The sequence below is a fragment of the Pomacea canaliculata genome, linkage group LG10 (assembly GCF_003073045.1).
Source record: "Pomacea canaliculata isolate SZHN2017 linkage group LG10, ASM307304v1, whole genome shotgun sequence".
In the NCBI taxonomy this organism is placed as follows: Eukaryota; Metazoa; Mollusca; class Gastropoda; order Architaenioglossa; family Ampullariidae; genus Pomacea; species Pomacea canaliculata.
The window spans coordinates 2,752,164-2,770,634 of record NC_037599.1 but is presented as its reverse complement, the minus strand read 5'-3'; the positions used below and the strand labels follow the sequence as shown (position 1 = coordinate 2,770,634).

Sequence of the window (18,471 nt, the reverse complement as noted above, 5' to 3'; positions counted from 1 at the left end):
AATCTTTCTGGGACTTCATGCTCGGACATAGACTTTTCCAAAAAAACAAACTCTGGTTCCACGAGGTGTCCGCGGGGGCAGTCGGAACAGTGATGTCATCAGGTCGCGCAAAGCCGCTGCACAAGTGCGGCTTGCGTAGTTCCCGCGCGCAGACGTTCATCTCAGGCTTTCACTGATGGAAGCACTGCAGAAGTGGGCATTCCCTCCTTCTGCACATAAGGTGATGAGCGCTACACATTGATTGATAGTCTGTCTGAAGTCTTGTTGTTTCTAACACTCCCTGAACCATCCACGATCTTCCTGCTTTTCCATTTTGTAATTGTCGCGGTTCCGTTGAACGCCAACTGGTCTTTGCATCATGGCGACGCTCGAAATTGCTTCGTTATATGTTAATAGGCTGTCTGTAAAAGTCACGTCTCATCTGCAGATGCTCTTTCGGCTCTATTCCTAAAAGAGTGATGGAGAGGCAAGCTGAGCCATTGTATGCAAGCGTTAGCAATTATTTGGAGTGCGTAGCTGACGAACTTTTAGCTTGTTTATTTCAACCGGTCGTCGTGAATTCAACCAAACATTCAACTAACAGACCGCTGAGCCGCAACAACTAGCAGACAAGTTCAGGGGAGCATCGATGTCCATTTACCAGAGAGTTTCTCAGTCTGATGACATCTTGGAACATGCCAGAACTTTCTTCCCAACGTCACGTGTCGTCTTCGCTACACAGTCATGGTGCTGACATCTGTTCTTCTTGCATTTTAGGTGGTCACAAATCTGCCGCAAGTTTACACCTAACCGCCCGAAAAACGCTTATGAATAGATTTTGCAAAAAAATAAAATAAATAAAGACGGCCAATATGTTTCTGAGCCAATAAAGCACCAAAGCCTGTGTAGACTGCACTTCAGGGACGACTGTTTCCAAGATACTACGCCTACTTGCTGAAGGTTATCGAAGGTATAAAAAAAGGATGCAGCCCCGAATATTCTTAAAGAAAAATGTTTACTACATTGTCAAATGATTTGCTAGTGACAGGTGCTAGCAAAAGACAAACATGGGGTCTGCGAGAGGAAGACGGACCAGAAAAAGACAGATGTTGTAGTTTTATATAATCCTTGCATAGAAATAAAACTGCAACATACACACAAATACTTGTCAACTATTGTTTACTTTTTATTGTTTGGGCCACTTCAAGTTCTATGTGTGTTTCTGTAGTTAGACATTCTCTTCACAGCCATGGAGGTCATGGAACTCTGATGTTCAGCCAAGACTACTACTGCACATGTCACGAGCTGTCTGTCCTTGTCTTTCTTTTCTTGTTGGTCGGTTTGTAAAGCCCTGAGCAAGTTACTTGGAACCTGATGAAGATTGTCATCGTTATTCTAAAGGTCTGTCAGAACTACACTCGATCCTTTTAAAGAACTCGCTCGTTCTTAGGGTTAAAAACTGTCTTCAGCTTTGTTTTAAATAAAAATGTGATCGACTTTCACAGTCAGATGGAGTTCTTCGCCGTTATTTGAGTCGCCAGCTTTCGTTTTATTGTTTTGATATCATCTGAGTCGAAAATATACTTATAACCAGCGTTATCTGCATGTGACGTGCATTCAACGTGACAACGTACAACTGGCGATTGACGTCATCACACGTGACAAACGTTACACTGCGATTGACGTCATCACACGTGACAAACGTTACACTACAATTCACATTATCAAGTACGTGCAGTATCTAGAGAGAGGCATGTAAGTAGAGACTAACCCACGTGCAGGTCGTTAGACAGGTCAGAAGCTTGCAGCTCACCCACAGCGAAGCCTCTCCTCCCTCCTTACCCACTCAATCAAATGCGCCAACACACAAACACACGCACACGCACGCCTGCACGCTGACAAACACACACACACACACAACACACACACGCACGCACGCTTGCACGCTCACAAACACACGCACACTCGCATGATTTCGGGCACGACACACCTGCCCCGGGGTGATGACGTATCATCTACCTGCAGGCACCGGCAGACGGGAGTAAATAAGTGTGTGAAAGATTGCGCGGTGAGGCGAACACGTAACACTAGGCGAGGGTGGGGGTGGGGCGAGCGGGGCGGGGAGGGTCGGGCTGGGGAGGACGACAGAGCTCGCGCCATTCCTATGACAACGCGGGCCATCTGCACTCGGCCTGACGAGGAGATCGATAAGGGCCGTGGACAAGTGGGCATTCCAGCGGGCTGGGTGCTGACAGACATGGCCACGGGGTGGTGCATGCATCAAGAGGGAAAAATAGGAACCTTGTCAGTCCTTCGCTCCCCTTACCTTCTCCGTCATCCATTGCCGCCTCTATTTTCCTATCCCTCTTCGTTTTTCTTTCTCTCTCTCCAAACTCCCCAATCTCACTCTCTCTCTTCCTCGCTCACCATCTCCATCCCTCCACCTTTCTCCATGCTGCTAGCTTTCTTATGTTTCAGAACAACCTGATTCCATTGCAGCATTGCGTAACATTTAAATCCTTGTACCTGGTCAGATTCTCTCCTTCCTGCCACGTCATGGTTGTACCTGTGCCGGTGTGTTTGTGTGAGTGTACGTGTATGGCGGGAACTGAGGAGAAGAATGGATGACAGTAATGATAAAGGAGGGAAGGTGGTGAAGGTCTGGGAGAGTGGAGCCCTCAAAAAATAAATAGTTAATGTGTATTTCGATCTCGCGGGGAGGCCGACGACGTGTGCAACAATCGCGCCGTCAGGGTCTTATCATGGCCGTGCCTGCGTTGTGATGTTTTGTGGTGTTGTCGTTGAGCTGTGCGATCGTTCTTGCTTACAGTCACAATGCCGGGGCTCCCAGGAAGGAGGGAGAGGGTGGCGGCAGCTGTTGGATGCCAGGAGCGGTCGTGACATGGAGACAATGATGTTGTGAATAGGCGACATGTGACTGGAGCAGCTCGATGTACTGTGAGTCAGCATGCAGTCACGTGACGACTCACTCTCGCCACTACAACGACGGCTACCTCCACCACCACCACAACCACGACTGTCTGCATCTAGCTGTCTTTAGTGTAGTTCATGCGATGCTCGCACTTGCATGAGACTCACAACACGCACGTCACGTGACAAACCCAGGGAGACGCAGCGTGACGCACACACACACACAAAAGATTCACCTGTACAGACACGCTGGAAAATACTATTACACATTGATACTTTCACAGATATATCTCATACACACACAGCATGCACGCGCGCGGACACAAGGAAATATTTGACTAAAGCTGAAGCCAGGATGTCTGAGTACAACTCACTTCAAATCCTCTCATGCAAACGTTCGCACACAAACAAACCTCAAGACAAACAGATTGATGGATGAAGATGACGACTGTACGGCAGACACCTACACTGCCACTTGCAGGTGAAAGAACACTACAGTGGTGATAGGCAAACTTACAAACACACATTCCTCTCCTCATCTCTCACTTATTTTTAATCCCGAGCACAAACAAGTTCAACCTCTATGTCCGCCAACACTTTTTTATTTAAATTTCTTGAAAAGATAGTACGACTGATATATCGTGTATAGACAGGTGTGTAATTCGTTTTAGGAAAAAAAAAACATCAACACGAGGCAGAACTTTTTTTCTCTTTTTTTTCTCTGCATGAAATCTCTTCCAGATTTTATTTCTTTTTTTCACTCTCTCTTCCTTGCTCTGCTTCGCCCAAGTTGTAAATCATCGTTGCTGGCGTGTGTTTTAAACAATCTTTACGTGTGATCGGATTCAGATTGTCTCGAAGCGAAATGATGTCGACAGAGCAAACAGTTGTGTGCGTGTGTTAAAGGGGATACTAAGGGTATGATAAGGCTGTGTTGGGCGACAGTCAACGTTTTTCAAAAAATAGATTTAGTTAGAATAACAGAGCCGAGAGCGATAGGAGAAATAAGGATTCGTTTCTCACTTAATTACCACTTATTAGCACTATTTCGGTTGCCGATGTTTATAAAAATCGAAAAGCTCAGTGATCAGACCTTGTGTCCTTCGCCGAGTAACTACGATAGACCTTCCCGAGATGAGTCAAGCAGACGAGTCTTTTTGACCGTCCACAAACGACAGAAGTGTCTGTGTCATTGCTAGGCATAGTGATCGGTGGTGTCTCTTAGTTGGATTTGTGATCTCAAGTCATCAACTATCGAGATGGCCATTGACTCCATCTGGTTCAATTTTACCAATTTGTAACCACTTGCATCAGCTCACAATCGACTGCTACATCGGAGACGAGGAAAAATGTTGCAGCAGTCGAAGCACAAAGCAGGTACGATAGGACCCAGAGATCTGTAGGGACAGCTTGATCTCTGGTAGGACTATAGAAGTAAGTCATACTTGTGTGCACGGGAACAGAAGTGAACCGCATTTGCTTTACCTTCAAGCACTTTAAATAAACATAAGCAGCTCAAACTCTTTACACTGGGCATTGTTGTTGACGAATTCACTTCGTTAGTGTATTTAAAAAAATAAAATTACATTTGGTATGCTAATTATTTCCTCACACACACCGGAATATTCACATTGTATATTGATAATTTGGGTTTTAAGTGAACTTTCCTAGGATAGTTAAAAATTAATAGTTTGAAATATCTGTATTTAAATATTTTAAACAGACTTTAATATAATACTATTGGTCAGCCTTTTTGGGGGATATATCAGTTGAACTAATTATCACTAATGACTGCACTACTTTATAACAACGATGATAGAATTCAAGCAGAGACGTTTGCTTTATATGTTATTATGCCTGTGCTTTAGACTTATTATGTTGTTGTTTAATGTGATATTTACATAGATTCATTTATCACAGTTTCAGACTGGTGCATTTGTGAGCATTGTGAGGAATGGCCACCAACAAAATGTTGAAGCATAAAAAATGTAGAGTAAAAGCTTAAAAAAGTGAATTTCAAGAAAATGTTCCCTATACTATCATGAAAATTTGTTACATTTATCCCTAAACCCAGTTATTGGACACACTTCATATCAGATGCATCATGTATCCTGACATGAATTGTAAATAAAATCTTCCCTTTGTTAACATTAATTTCTTTATTTGTTTCAACTCAGGTATGGACACACTTTATCTTTATGTCCAAAACAAATCTTGCATGCATCTGGCATTTTTTATTTTACAAACATCATTTCTGAAATACTTGGTTGCTATTTACCTTTCATACTTACTCTTTATTTTCTTACAAACTAATAACAATGCAAGGAAAACTGTGTGAGAACTGATTTCTTTCTTTCACATAATATACAGACATGTGGCGTTAATCTTTTTATTGGTCCTCAAGTTCCACTGCATGTGAATTTTTCATTTGATATGCTCTGTAAACATGTTAAAACAGTTTCAACAATGTATTTTTGTCATAATTTTCTTTAATTCTTGCACAGTTATGGATTCCAGATAAAACAAAAAAAATGGACTACAATTTGAAGACACATGTGTGTTTGTGTACTTGTCAAACGTTGAAACATTTAGGAAGCCTAAAAGAGTGTGGCTGTGATGTCCAGAGTAATGATGGCCACAGGAGTGTCTTGGCATATGGTTATAAATTTGACTTCTGATTTTGACTGACTCATCTATAGTTGTGATAGAGGGGTTGCTACACTGCCGCAGACACTCAGCAGCTCCTCCACTTCTTTTCGTGAATGATAAATTTTCTATCTCAGGAAGGGATTTGCCAGCCCAGTTCATCTTTCTGAGAATTCCTAGAGACAAATATCGAGACTAAATCATAGTAAATACCATAAATCATTTTTATAGCTAAATATCAGCTTAAATGTTGTGCTAGCATGTTTCTGATATTAACTATCAAGTATGACTGTTTGTTAGTACTGGCAATATAAATTTGTTTACTGTGCTCTCGACTGCTGAATTATTCCACTCTGAGGTGTCATTTTCATTTCTGACTCCCCATATCAATATCAGGATCACACCTAGCAGACATTTTATAGACACCACAATTTCTTCTTTTTCATTTCATTATGAAAAAAATTTATCCCACATAAAAATTTACAAAGCCATATAAAATTATTTTTTATCTAAGTGTTTATCTGGAAACTGCACATAATTTTGGCCTTGAATATCCTTATAAGAATAAAATATGTCTGGCAGTTTGTGAATTCATGCGCAATTTAGATAAAAGAGATGTTGTAATAGAGAAAAGAACTAAAAAGTGGCCATTACTTTCAGGATTGGAGCTGAGATCTGGGTCTGACCTCTTTATTTTAAGCACAGTTGAACTGTTTGTTGTGACTGACTTGTTAGTCTGAACATTAAAGTTTTATAAAGTAATCATTTTCCACAAAACATTAAAACAATAATAAAACATGTATGATTATACCTATGTGATCAAGCTATTATTATTTTTAATTCTTTACTAGTACTCCAACATAAAACATAATCATTAATATTTACTCCTAATTTTCAAATGTTGAAATATCAATTCTAACTTCCGCAGTGTACTGCCACATAGATTTCACTACTATTGTTGATGGAGTAAGCTCATTAGTAGAAATACCTTTCACATGAATTTCATTGTTTTTAGTTTCATAAACAAATATAGGCTGTCTTTGTTCACTAAAATATGAATTTAAAACAATATTTCATTTTATAAAGCACAACATGATTTTTAATTAAAATAATGTACACAGTGACAGGATTCCAATCATTTCTTTTACACTTTCAGTGTTGTGATGCTGACATTTTTCAACTTTATATGCATGTACCTATGATATTTTGCTACCTATTTGAAACACGCTTATTATAAGTCACGGGTTTGACAATAACCGTTTATTGTTTTATAGATATAGCGAGTACAGTCTTATATATGTATATTGTAATGTTATCTACCAATATCCCAAAGTGCATTTTGTAAACACAGTAACAGTAGCACTGACACTGACCTGTTTATGCTGTAGTCGTTTGGCATAGTGAAACTCGTCTGTCAGATAGATCCTTTCATATCTTTTTTCGAGAAAAATTTCATTGTGTTGGAAAAAATGGTTTGAATTGCATCTGGCAGAAGCTGTGCTTGAAGGCCAAACTAACTGTTCGGCACATTTCGGTCGCTAGTAAGCACCTGATCGTCAACAAAATGCTTGCACACACAAAAAATGCCTCCCACTCTTCGTGTGCTACCAAAACCGTTGTGTTGCATCGAGCTTGTTATTGTATGTGGCACATCATTCTTTTGTAAGGCTCGATCTGTCTTTCGCGAATAATTGATGACAATGTTCGAATCTTTTCCTTTTTTCGTACATCGGCAACGGTTTCAACCAAACCCTTTTGCACTCCACCCACGGACCCCTTGACATGGTTCGGTCTCACATGTGTAAACAATCCTACCTCTGAAACGATCCATAAAGTCACGTGATCGAGAACGAGAGTTCGTCGAAGCAGACGAAAGAGTCCGTGTAATTTCTCTTATTAAACGCAACATTCTACTACCAAACTTCAACTTTTTTCACATGAACAGACATGAAAATAGACGAGATTCAAATTGATCCTACTATTTACGAGTTTCTAAGCAGTTTAATTTTCCCTTTAGTATCCCTTTAAACAGCAGTTAATGGAGTTCGTTGTTCAAAGCGCGGCGTCGTCGTGTGTCGGTGAAGTCGGTGAAGTCGGTGATGAGAGCTCCTTGCACACAGAGATCACACCAATAAACACCAACTACCTGATGCTGTAAACTCTCCTCATTCTAACAATGCCACAAACCTCGGCTAAGCTTTAGCCTCAATGTACTGTACAGAAGTCACGTGATGTGCGTCTGTCACTGTGAACGTTTGTGTGGGTCACGTGGTTCCCCACTGTGCATTAGTCTCCAACAAGTAGCGGTCCACATTTGAATATGTGTGTACTCCATCTAATTTCTATGCGAAAAATGTAACATTTTTATAACAGGGCTAAGGTCGTACAGAGGCTAGTCATTCCTTTATTCGTCCTTTGACTGCTACCAGTCGTTGGGATGGAGGGAGTGGGGGACAGATGCACTAACTGACACGGCGTACCACTCACATCTGTCATGGCCAATGGTCAGCAGGACGTCCACGTCTTCACGGTTGTAAACCAGTTCTTCTCTGGCCACCAAGGCGTCGACCACCCTTCCTTGGAGGACAAAATGTTGTGTCGGCCACACCAGACCAGCTTGACTGTCGCAAGCAACGGTTCCTGGTGTCCTACCAACATGGCGACATTGTTGGTATAAAGTCAATAGTCTTATGTTCTCTGTAAGAGATCAGGAGAAGCCTCCTCAGACACTTGTTCTCCAATGCCCGGATTCTCCTCTCGGTATCGACAAGCAAAGTCCACGTTTGACAGCAGCCAGGGAGGATCGGTACCACGTGGAACTTGTACATGTTGTACATGTCCAACCCTGGTCATCTACCGTCTACTCATCAACTACTTCAGGCACTGCGGGTCGTCGCTACGGTTACTCCTTCTAACTCGTCTAACAACCACAGACTCTTTCTGTCGTCGTTGTAGTCATTCCATGTTTAAGTCCCTTTGTTGTGCAGAATGAACCGTCAATTGTCCATCATGCAATTATCGACTGCCTCTAGGCTGTAGTTACCTGATTCCAAACAATATAAAAATGAGCCTGTGTGTGTGTATGTACTTGTGTACACACGTCATAGACAGGTAGCAGTGCAGTAAGGTCCATAGACAGGTACGAGTGCAGTAAGGTCTCATAGACAGGTAAGAGTGCAGTAAGGTCTCATACCCAGGCAGAGAAGGTAGGACTCGGAGAGAGAGGGTGCGCAGCAGTAAGAGATTGGGGGAGATGAGGAGAAAGAGGATATAAACAAGTCGTGCCATCGACGAGGCATGCAATCAGGACGACTGCGCATGCTCTAAGAGGTCACCACGGCCTGGCAATGATAAAATTTGGCAACACATACACACACAAGTACGTGTGGAGCCTCCCTCACACCAACAGTGTGGTATACTGTGTTATGTGAGATACATACTCACAGAGACAGGCACAACAAGCGAGTGAGCATCTTGTGGCGAGAAAGCTATCACTGGTTTGCTTGGGTAGGCAGAGTGGGTTGAATTCTACACATACCCGATGCAGTAGGTGGCGCTGGTGCTGACAGTGAGGTCGGGAAGTGAACACAGGTCAGTGAACTATAGCAGGACATTAGACTGATGTTTGCAGAAAATCCCAGATATGACAGTTGTACTTATTCATGAATTCAGTATTCACGTGGAAGGACATTAAGAGCAGGAAATCCTCAAAGTAGCAGCTCAGACCTGACACCGCTGGTAGAACCTCGGAGGCAACACGGGTTCTGGTGTTCACCAGAGGACATCCAGTCAATGACTATAAATGCTTAATGCCGTCAGCTGTCGGTAATTTGAACAAGGCAACGAGACCAGGCCCCGTATGCAAGAAACACCGTTAGCCAATCGTCGCGATAGAGCCTTTCGGTCCGAAAGCTATAGCAGCGATAGTCTCCCCACTAACGTGGTATGCAGGACACGCCGATAGAGCTCCACTAGCTTTTCGGCGCGGGAAGGCAGTTCTATAATAGCTTCCGGTAGCCCGAATTTCATGCGCTACTGCGCATGTATTTGTTTTAAAAGTAGCGTTTACTTTTTCTCCCTGACGATGTCTTTTGCAGAAAACGGGAAACAAAACATATGCGACATGGAAATTAAAATTTGTTAGAGGAGATATCCATGGAAAACAAAATTCTTTCCAGCTGCTTCTCCAACAAAAGAACGATACCAAAAAAAAAAAAAAAAAACCCACAAACAAACAAACAAAACAAAAAAAATTTGAAAAAAAATTGCGGCCAAGGTGTTGGCAAGCAGGGTGGCTGTTCTCTGTACAGAAATAAAAGATAAATGGATCTACAAAATAGACAGGCTTCAAAAAAAAAACAAAAAAAAAAAAAAACGAGGCAAATAAACAGTTGGAGACAAGGAATGCACCACCTGAATATGAAGAGGCTGTTGCTGCGATCCTTGGCAATATCACCTACCTGATCAGTGTATTGGAGGTAAGTGACACATTAACTGGCTAAAAAAGTATATAAACAGTAATGACAGAATAATTACTTATTTTATTTATATTTTTATGAAATTATAATAGAAAATGTGATTATGTTTTGCAAATCAGCTGGATGTAGGGGGGAGCAGTGAAACATATTGTATGCATTGGATGTTTAATCACACTTATAATTGTTAATATTACACACTTTACATTCTGGTAACTGGGGACAACAGCACCACAGGTTGAAATGGGTTGGTTTAATCTTGCCTCAAATGCAACCATTATTACTTTTCTTTTATTGTTTATACATCAGCTATATGCTTGTTGATTAAATGAAGTACAATTTTTAAAACATGTTTTTATTCCAGTGAATGGTCCAGATTCACAGGAGGTAAGCAGGCTGAATATTCATGTTTTACGGTGCTCTATTGTGAACTTTGCGCGCAGAATGCTGTTCTGAAGTTTGTGTGCAACATGTTGCCATCTCAACAAGTAATACACAATGTCTTAAAATTTACATAGTGAAATTTATTTTACTCTCAAACAGTCACAATCACACATTTTAAACAAAAGCAAAATGAAAAGTGAATAATTGCATCCACACACAAATATATATATATCCAATTAAATGATATTTTCTGTCCATTTTTGCAGGATTGATAATTTTCGGACACTTTACACTAAATCAGTTTGTGGATAACATCACTTTTCTTTAGAATGCTATTGATGTATATGCAGAAATCTAATTGCCACTCTTGCAATCATCATTTACTACATATTTTTCTTTGCTCTGCCACAGGAATATTCAAGTCCCTTCAAATCGTTGACAAACTTCTATCCGTCAACAACCACCGGTTTCTGGACAACTGGAAACCCTTTAGAATGAAAAAAAGAAAAACAGCCAGCAAAGGAGATACAGAGCAACAGCTCTGATATATACATTTCAAAGACCAAAAAGCAGTCTATTATAAGCAAATGAACTAGAAATTAAAATCTCAAACTAGAAGTCTGGCTGCTAAACACTAAATAAGCAAGCTAGACAAAGAGAAAAATGATAATTAAAATAGCAATACTGCCAGTGTATGCATCTTTTGTTATTAGAGTGGATCTGTAATACAGTTAAAAAATGTGGGTGACAGTACAAAGTCACACACCCCCCCCCTGCAACAGCTACTCAAACGTGAGATGCATGCAAAACTAAAAAATGTGGTTACAGTACAAAGCATCAACACACAAACTCATTACACCTGCAACATATTCTGAAGTGAGATGCAATGCGAAATTAAAAAAAATGTGGGTTACAGTACATAGTCTCAACACACACACACACTCACCTGTAACAGTATTCATAAGTGAGATGCAATGCAAAAAAAAGTGGGTTACATTACAAAGCATCAACACACACACACCTGCAACAGGTATTTAGCAGTGAGATGCAATGCAAAATAAAAATTTGTGTACAGTACATAAGCCTCAACACACACAAACTCACACACCTGCAACACATATTCTGAAGTGAGATGCAAAGCAAATGAAAAAATGTGGGTACAGTACAAAAGTCTCAACACACACAACACCCTGCACACAGTATTTAGCAGTGCAAACTAAAAATTTTGGTTACAGTACAAAGCCTCAACACACACACAAAACTCTCTCACACAATGCAAATCCTATGTCAAAAACTAGAAGGGTTTGACTGTCCAATTACAGTCATGTTAGTCTGCACAATACCTAGCTAGGATGTTAATTTTGCCTTTTTCAAATTTAAAATATCATTTTTAAAAGCAACTAATCATGGCTAAAATCAAATAGACAACAAGCTGAACAAGTTTTTATCAGCAGATTAATAACTGATTTATTCAGTACCGTAACAGTGGAGAAAGCGACGCACGTCGATTCGAGGATTCGATTGCTGCTGCAATGTCATTTGTCAGTTCTAAACCATCGTGTCTTTTAAATTTATATTTCTGTAAAGTTCTTGTCGTTGTACCGGTCCACGGGAGGATTCCTGTCCGAAAAAACACGTTCGCGGCGCAAACAGCGTCGAATACGGTCCCCGAACCTCCAGTCCGCCATCTTGTGCTTTCGGTACGATAGCGAGCTAACGGAGGGTGAGGCTCCATAGCCGTAGAGCTACGATAGCCGGCTATCGGCGTCCCTGCTTGCGAATTTTCCCGCGCTATCGTGACGAAAGGGATATCGTACCTTTAGCGGCGCTATCGGTGTTCCCTGCTTACGGGGCCAGGCCTGCTTATTCATCCACGACAAAGCCTCGTGTGGACAACTAGTACTACAACTGTTACAGTGGAGCTAGTACTACAGCTGTTACAGTGGAGCTAGTACTACAACTGTTACAGTGGAGCTAGTACTACAACTGTTACAGTGGAGCTATACTACAGCTGTTACAGTGGAGCTAGTACTACAACTGTTACAGTGGAGCTAGTACTACAGCTGTTACAGTGGAGCTAGTACTACAACTGTTACAGTGGAGCTATACTACAGCTGTTACTGCGATTCTTCTTATTACAACTCATTATCTCTGAACCACACAGCCTTGCACTACTAGAGCAGCCCACACTTTGCATGGCGCAGCTGCATGTTTGTGTTGGACACGCGGGCAGGAGCACGGACAATAACATTTTTATGCAATCTGCTTATAGTGCAGCTGTTACCGGTGACCCCCCTACCCGCCCTGGACACTCGAGACAGACAGAACAACAGAGCAGACAGACAGACAGACAGACAGACAGACAGACAGACAGACAGACAGACAGACAGACAGACAGACACAGCTCTATCTATAGTCATTCTTTCCTTCGTCATCCTCCATCACCAATCACCTAAACAAATTTCGCCAGCATTAACCTAATGGTTTCTCTATTGTCAGGGATGCAGGACGCCAGCGCCACCTTGTGACAATTAGCAGCGGCCCCTCATCAGCCTCAAGAGACTGCCGGGCCTGGGGCAGTTTGTTTACACAGCACACCATCCGCTCCGCACGTGCAGCTCCTCACACACCTGAGTGCACACCCGCACGTACCCTCCGCACGACAGGGACAGCACGACAGCTGCCGACCATGTGGGTGGGTGGGGCAACAAGGGATGGGGAAGGTGGACAAGAAAGGTAGATGGAAATAGAAGCTCGAGGGGATAACTTTGTTTGTTTTATGACTGCACGAGATGCTGTACACTTCTGTAGAAGCGCGTGCGTTTGTGTTATGGCGGCCTGCCTGAGTCAGAATTCGTGGAACTTGCTGTGTGGACAAACGTTCATCAGTGGTGTGCATGTCAACAAGTTTTAAGACTAAACAAACAAACGGGTGGAGAAAATCAGACAGTCCGTGGGATGATTCTTAATTTTAGTTAACGAGTTTTTTAAGATCTGCCCTCACCCACTCAGCGCACCACCGCCACCACCACTAGCTCCAGCATCAGCACCAACTGCTCCTGGGCGGCTGAGCAAGATGTCGTCTCTGGACAAACCCACCATCACAATTATATCCTCTGTGGACAAATGTACAAATGCAGACTACCAAAGCTCCTGGAGCTCCCAGCGTAGCCAATAATTAAAATAGTTTTTCTTCCATGTCTCTAAGACAGGTCAGGTGACCCCGCTGACCCCACTGACCCCTTCTCCCAGCGGCCTTGCCTGCGTGCATCTCATTGATCAACGAAGAAAAGAGGTCGCGCGCCTTGTTTACTGGAATCAACTGCTACATCAGCAAAGATACACAATCTACAAGCTGACCCTCCCTCTACTTCATCTGCTGCTCGTGCTGACAACACGGAGGGACTGAGGAAAGAAGCTGTCAAGTAAACAGATGTGGGGGGAGGGGAAGAGATGGATGAGGGAGGGATGTTTGTGGGAGGGGAAGATAACCCCAAGATGCTAGAAGCTGCTGGCCACTTTCCTCTGGCAGGTCTCCCTCTCTCATACAGAGTGAGACTGGTGAGTGTCTGATAAACTACGTGAGCTCTGTGCAAAAGTAGTTACAGTTGCATTTGAAACTGTGAATAATAACCAAATAAAAATCAAAACAACAATAAAACGGAAAGTAGCTATGGATGTAATAATAATAAATGCAAAATGTATATAGCACGTTCTCACATTTAGCAATTAAGAAAAAAACCGAGACATGGACAATATACGAGGGACAGATCGAATAACAAGCAAACAACATATGAATGACGGAAGGATAAACAACAGTACTGATGACGAATAAAGGTCTTATACATGTCTGTCTGTCCGTCCGTCCGTCTGTCTGTCTCATCCAATCCCATCTCCGGTGGCCTCATCCTAAATTACCATCAACAGAAAAAGTGGAGCTGGGGCAGCCCGGTGTGTTTAGAGGAGCTGAGGGTGGCTACCATTGTTGGTCTCTCCGGAGAAATGCAAGAAGAGGCAGGCATGGTGATGAGGGCGGCAGAGGGCGCTGATGAGTATAATTTACACCAACATGTTTAACACCACGTGCACTCAGCTTTCTCAAGGAGGACAGAGTCGAAGACACACCAGCCTCCTGATAACTGTTGTTAAAACCCGGGGATTGCTGGGTGGGCGAGTGGCAGAGGATGGAGCTGTGAGCTTGGGTGTAGTTTGTAGGTGGTGGTTGTGGTGGTGGTGGTGGTGGTGGTGGTGGTGGTGGTGGTGTGGTGGTGTGGTGTGTATATTTTATGTGTGCATGGGTGTATGTGTATGTTCTCCTTTTATTGACCACGAAGGCGCCCTACAAAAAAATCTGAATGACAATTGAAACAGAAGTCAAACATGGAGAGAGACGAGATCTGAAGCAACAGGGCAAGTGTGGCGGTATACTGGATACATATCCAGTGTTATACTGGATACATATCCAGTGTGTTATACTGGATACACATTCAGTGTGTTATACTGGATACATATCCAGTGTGTTATACTGGACAAATATCCAGTGTGTTATACTGGATACACATTCAGTGTGTTATACTGGATACATATCCAGTGCATTATGCTGGATATAAATTCACTGTTCCATGCTGGATACATTTCCAGCTTTCTCTCCACACAACCTCACTGCTCGGTCAAGGGATGATGATGAGTGTCTATGGAACTACAAGCAAACAGCCTAAAAGATATTTTTCTGAACTGAACAAGTATCAAAACGACAAGACGATGTTGAAATCACAATAGCAGGAGCTACTACCAGACACTTCACTAACACGCGATGTTTAGTTAGTTTCGTAGTCAGTGCATTCTACTCGTCATCTTATTTATACGTCCACCTCCTCCTTCCCTCCTGTAATATTCCTGAGGATTATTCTCATTCTCTGAGCAGAATTACCTGACACAGTGAGTCGCCATTTTTACCATATTTCTCTCGCTGGGTCTCAGCAATGTGTAGACCTGTACTAACTCTGTGACCTGCAGTAAGTAGACCTGTACTAACTCTGTGACTATGTGTATATGCGGTATGTACTAACTCTGTGACCTGTAGTATGTAGGCCTGTACTAACTCTGTGACCAGCAGTAAGTAGACCTGTACTAACTCTGTGACCTGTAGTATGTACTAACTCTGTGACCTGTAGTATGTAGGCCTGTACTAACTCTGTGACCTGCAGTATGTACTAACTCTGTGACTATGTGTATATGCAGTATGTACTAACTCTGTGACTATGTGTATATGCAGTATGTACTAACTCTGTGACTATGTGTATATGCAGTATGTACTAACTCTGTGACTATGTGTATATGCAGTATGTACTAGCTCTGTGACCTGCAGTATGTACACTACAACTCTGTGACCTGCAGTATGTACTAACTCTGTGACCTGCAGTATGTACTAACTCTGTGACTATGTGTATATGCAGTATGTACTAACTCTGTGACCTGCAGTATGTACACTACAATTCTGTGACCTGCAGTATGTACTAACTCTGTGACCTGCAGTATGTACTAACTCTGTGACTATGTGTATATGCAGTATGTACTAACTCTGTGACTATGTGTATATGCAGTATGTACTAGCTCTGTGACTATATATGCTGTATGTACACTACAACTCTGTGGCCCACAGGCACCAGGGACTAGCGAGGGGAAAAGGTCAAAGGCTCGGAGCAAGTTTCTCTTATTCTCTCCCTCCATCCCGACTCTCACCATCGTCATATTCTTTGCGGGAGGCCATCGATTATTTGTGTGTCCGTCGTGAGATCATGGCGGCCTGTAACCGGGTCACTGGAGGCTCGGCCTGCCGGGAGGGACCTTCACATGTGCATGCTGGGAGAGCGAGGAACCCTCCCAGTCAGGAGGAGGCAAAGCTTTCTTATGAAAACAACAATAGATAGGTGAGGGCGATGCCAGTAGCACAATGATGTAGTTTGTGTGGGTGAGTGCGTGCGTGTTTGTGTGTGTGTGTGTGTGTGTGTGTGTGTGTGTGTGTGTGTGTAACGTGTATGTGTGTGTAACGTGTATATGTGTGTGTGCATATTTAACAGACAAAGGTGTTGAGAATTGATGTTGAGAATGAATGATGGTGAGAGGAGTTGTTACAAGACAGACTCCAGCAAGTGTGGGACTCGAGGCAGTGTGCTGCTGTTGACACAAGGCCTGAGTGTAGAAGGAGGAGGTAGAATCATCCAAGCGTGAGCTACACAAACACAGGCCGCCTGTCAGCGCCACAAAACTGAGAACTGAAGGAATATCTCAAGCGCCATGTTTCTGTGAAGAGGCGATCTCAATCAGCCATGCTCGCCTACACCATGTAAACCCTCCACCAACTCACTGAGTGATGGATGGAAGGAAAGAATAGGCGACAGATGCACCCGTAGACCTGAATAATGATCCCACACATATATTATTTCTCTCATATTTCATGCTATCCTCTCCCTACCCCACTGTCACTCTCTATGCGTGTCTTTATTTTGTTTGCATCGGTTGACCTAGCTATCTCCCAATTAATATTTTCCTTTCTTCTCTAGCGTTTGTAGTCAATATTACACGGCTGCCTTGTCATTAATTAATCTCCGCAGCTAGGTGTTACAGAGTAACAGTGGCAGTTAGACGAGTTGATACACACGCACGTACACATGTACAACGGACAGCAGGTTGTCACGTGGAAAGTACGGGGTAACAAGCAACCTGTTCGCTGGGTGGGGACGGGAGCTGGTGTGGGAGAAAGGTAGAAACAGATGATCTCGGGAGTTACATCTAACCGATGAAACCTATAGGAACATCCAAGGCCAGCAGTCAAGTAACCTGATCACTTGATAGCGCTATGATCACGTGACTAGGAATATACAAGTATTGTTTGTTCCCGCCGTGTCTCCTTTAATGTGTTGTTACAGTCTTATTCTCCTCTTCTTCTCATTCCAGGATTTCTCTCTGTCTCCTCCCCACCCACACTCGCTACACACACAGACACTGTCTCTCTATCACACACACACACGGAGGCTACTTTCACACTTTCTTAAAAACTCCGCAAATAAACAACCCGCTAACCATCTCCCCTCCACCATCCTCTACTTTAAGCCGTTGAAAATACAACATTCAAGGTTTTCCCATTCGTGGGAATGTCGTCTGCTAGGCAGTGATGCCATGAAGCAAGATTATCTAAGCGACACATCACAAGCTTGTAAGACATGTATATAGCAAGCTTGTAAGAGATGTCTAGAGATGTAGATAGCAAGCTTGTAGACATGTACATATCCTAGAGGTGTACACACCAAGCTGCCACACGGACCCGCCTCTCGGGTGGTATCCAAGCTCCCCAAGCTCCGGGAGGCCCCGGGGCGACAAGTTGTCAGAGGGCGGGAGGGGTGACGGGAGGCAGCAATGGCGGCTACATTAATCTTGCACTGGTCGTGCGATACGCTGGGTCACACCGACTGGGAATTGCTGCACAGCACACTGCATGAGAACCTGAGAGACAGACAAAGAGAGGAAGACAGACAGAGAGACAGCTGAGCGCAGCGTTTTCACACAATTCCTCTTTAACAATCGATTTCTTCGCTTTTTCAGCCGTTCGCCATTTTTTTCATAATGCGCAGCTTGGAACAACAACGAAAGTTGCCTGCAACTAAAATTCTTCCCAATGGAGTACCGGAGGAATAAAAGAGAAAAAGAGAGAGGAGAAAAGTGAGAGAACGTGTATTCTGTAGAACTATCGTTCACAAATAATGAGCAGACGACTGCTTGCGACACAGCTCGCTGCTTCCCTTTGTGTGGCTTAGTCATCGTGGTCTGGGCACCGGGTGGGGGCGAGGGATTCCTCCCTCTGTCGCCATGTTCACTGCTTTCTTCTCACATTTTCCAGTCGACTGACATGCGCAACACACACACACGCGCGTATTTCTGTTTTTATTCCACCATACCGTAGATAATATATTTATGGTGTTGTTGGTAAGATGCTGGTTTATTTACTTCCACTCACGCATGCGCCGACCACGCTCACACCAAGTGATGCGTCTCTTCG

The 18,471-nt window shown here is 43.0% G+C and overlaps 1 protein-coding gene across 2 annotated transcripts in view; it reads right to left on the bottom strand.

Moving 5' to 3' along the window:
• LOC112573794 (potassium voltage-gated channel protein Shaw-like) overlaps window positions 1-18,471 on the bottom strand; it is a 62,253-nt gene that overhangs the window by 40,475 nt on the left and 3,307 nt on the right. The gene's annotated exons all lie outside the window — the stretch shown is intronic.